Source organism: Grammomys surdaster, unplaced genomic scaffold (genome assembly GCF_004785775.1).
Source record: "Grammomys surdaster isolate TR1022 unplaced genomic scaffold, NIH_TR_1.0 198, whole genome shotgun sequence".
Classification (NCBI taxonomy): Eukaryota; Metazoa; Chordata; class Mammalia; order Rodentia; family Muridae; genus Grammomys; species Grammomys surdaster.
The window spans coordinates 7,224,760-7,228,354 of record NW_021604643.1 but is presented as its reverse complement, the minus strand read 5'-3'; the positions used below and the strand labels follow the sequence as shown (position 1 = coordinate 7,228,354).

Below are 3,595 nucleotides of genomic sequence, written 5' to 3'. Positions count from 1 at the left end.
TTATCTTGACCTCAGTACAATCTTTGTGAATGCATTCTTCACATCCTTGTTCTTCAGGCTGTAAACCAGAGGGTTCAACATGGGGATGACCATAGTATAGAACACAAATGTGATTTTTGTCAGTGTCCATGGAGTGACTGGACCTGGGCTGCAAGAAAATAAAGATGATAGTCCCATAGAAAATCGAGACAACTATAAAGTGTGAGGCACAAGTGGAGAGAGCTTTGTGATCCTGGATTGGATATCTTTAGTGCATCTTTAGTATGCTGTTAAAAATGAGCATGTATGATACTAAGATGAGTATAAGAGCAAAAAAATATTAAAGCTGGCTACAGACATAAGAACTAGGTCATTAACACGTTTATGAGAACAAGATTCAATCATGACTGCTGGAATATCACAGAAAAAATGATGGATCACGTTTAACTCACAGAAAGTGAGACTTAATGCATTCACACTATAAATGGAAGCATTCAGGAAACCACAGATATAACAGCTAATTACTAGTCGTGCACGAACACATGTTGTCATGGTGGTGGCATAATATAGGGGCTTAAACACTGCTGCATAGTGATTATAGGCCATTGAAACTAAAAGATAGTTTTCCACATTGGCAAAGTTTGCAAAAAGAATGTCTGAGAGGCACAAGCATTGTAGGACATGATCTTGTCTCCTATTAGGAATCCAGCCATGACTTTTGGAGTGACTGTTGAAGAGTAACAGAAGTCCACTAAGGACAGGTTACTTAGGAAAATGTACATGGAGGTGTGGAGCCAAGAGTCCAAGAGAATCAACAGGATAAGCCCCAGGTTTCCTATCAGGGTGATGATGTAGATGAGAAGAAATTTGATGAAGAGGAGAAGCTGTAGCTCTGGATCATCAGTGAACCCATCAGGATGAACCATGTCATTTCTGTCCTGTTCTCTATTAGTGAATTCAGTTAATTAACAGAAGGCCTTTAAATTTTTTTAAAAGAAGAGTAGAATGGGTGTTTGAGAGATGTTTTAGTGGTTAGAAGTCATGGCTTTTCCTTTCAAAGGACCCAAGACTCACATGGCAGCTCACAACCGTCTCTAGTTCAGTATCAGAGGATCTGTCTGATTCCCTCTTCTGGCCTTTTCAGGCATGAGTCAAACATTGTACATAGAAAAACATGTAGACAAAGCACCAGATACATACTTTACTATTTTTAAAAATCTTTAATAATTGGCTATTAAAGGAATTGATATCTTTGTAATTTTTAATTTATTTTCTACCAAAGACACGTTCTCTCTGTCTCTGTTTTTGTCTCTCTGTCTCTGTCTCTCTTTTTATATTTATATATATTTACACACAAACACATATGTTAGCTACATGTAGACAGTTTAGTAACTGTGACTATTGTCTATTTTAATATGTCTATGTACCTGCTCACTTTTCCTTGGCCGTGTAAAGCTAAGGCTACTTACTTTACACTTACCTGTCAAAAGTACCTGTCATCACATAATGAACTTGAGAAAACACTTCTTCCAAGGAAATTGTCAAGCCCAAGAGATATAAATTTTCTGCTTTTTAAAATATCATAATTACTAGCTTTTGTTCAGGACCCTGGAAAGTTTTCAAGCTAAAAGTTAAAAATAATTGAAGTTAATTATAAGGAATAATTGTTTGGCTTTACCACAGCAAACTGAGTGTCTTACTCTTTGTTAATGTTTTTCTGGTCACCACATAGTTGCTTTTATTAAACATCAAGGAATCAAGCAATCACTAATCCAACTATGAAATATTTCTTATGAATGTTAGAAGATTATTGCTGGGAGCCATCCCCGGCTTGATGGGAGGAGAAGGTGCTTCTTCTTTCTTCTCCTCCGGTTGGTTCTTCTTGAGGTAGCTGAGGGGGATGGGAAAAGCATTGGCAGTGGGTAAGACCTAGGGTTTGACTACTGTACCTGGCCTGCCCTCTGATATCCTCTGTCCAGAAACTGCCAGTTTCTGGCACTTAACACCTCAGCCTAAGGCCAGCAGAGAATTAGGCAAATAGCCTTTGTACTCTCTCTGCAGGCACTGCCAGGCTCTAACTTAGGTCTGTCAGTTTGAAGTCGCAGGAAGAAAAGACACTTAAAGAAGTTATTATAATTTATTACTAAGAGTAAAAAGTTTCCTATGAAAGCTATCTAAGAGAAAAAGTGGAAAGGTCCTAAGTGGGGAAAGGGAAAAATTCTAACAAAGGAAAATATTCTAAGTGGAGAGATTCTAAGCAGGGAAGAAAGAAGAGAAGAGAGAGAGAGAAGAAGGGCCACTAACGAATGGCCCTTTGTCTTATACATCATTCATAGTACATGATCACATGTTACAAAGTTCATCACAAGTTCACAGCAAAATTCAAATCATAAATTGAAACAGAAGTTTACAACAGATAATGTTTACATGCATATCCATTAGGAGTAATTATCTGGCTAAACATCCATTACCTGTCTAGCTCCACAGGTTCACTGAAGGTTTAAAACTATAACCAAGAAACTAGTGCAGTTTTTTTTTTTTTATAGATAAACCCAGGCAACATTTTCTCTTCAGTTCTAGCACCTATAATAAATCGTGAGTTCCTTTTTAGTGATCTTTGGTTAAATGTTTTGCAACCACATTGGAATGTGCTCTGAGCAGGGGAAAGTCTGGTTACTATCTAAGGGCTGTAAACTGATGACACTTGGGAGACTGGCAGAGTTCTCATAGCAGTTTTGACTATCAGAAAAGGACTTAATACCAGTCCCACTATAAAAGAGCTTAATAATCATTGATATAACTTTAGGAATTCTTATAGGATCATCATTAAGACTTAAGAAATCATCTATTTGCCTATATAGCATCACTACAAGACAGTACATCTTCGTGGGTCTGCAGAGATCTGCTCCAAAGGGGTGTGCTATTGCTTAGTGATTGTTACATGTGTTTAATAATAATAATAATAATAATAATAGGAAAAGCATATTAATAGCAGGATGTTTCCTAAAATACTTCTGCCACAGCCTTGCTGAATGGGGCACATTTGTCGCAGATTATATAATTATCTTAGGCAAGCATTTCAGGATGATCAATTGCTAATTATTAACTTGTTCCATTATGACTCCTGACAGATTATGAATGAAGTAATTAGCTTCAAATCGTATTTTAACTTTTTTCTATGCAAATTATCATGCTTTTAATATAGCATATCCAGATACAGTGATAAGGAAATATTCAGAAGCATGCTGGCGTGATTAGGTCACAGGAGGCTTTAACTTGAATCATCACTGCTCAACATTGTAATTACTAGTATTGTTGAGCAGACAGGTATGTTGGGAGAATGTTCAACTTCAGATCAGTTTATAATGAAGATATATTTTTAAATAAAATACGGACAGTTAAGTTCTTGAAATAGATATATACCATATCATCTATTAACTACCTAGAAAGCATCTAACTCCCCAAATACCATATTGGCATCTGAAAATGAAGACAGTAATGAGGCCTAGGTTAGGATATTACTGCAAATCTAAAATAGTATATCACAGGCAATAAAACGCTGGACTCTAAGCATGGCTTAATGAGTACCACTAATCATGCTGTTATTGCTATATGA

General features: G+C 36.6%; 1 pseudogene; it reads right to left on the bottom strand.

Annotated features, from left to right (window-relative positions):
* LOC114623476 lies at nucleotides 1-928 on the bottom strand (annotated as a pseudogene).
* Between the last annotated feature and the right edge of the window lie 2,667 nt (nucleotides 929-3,595).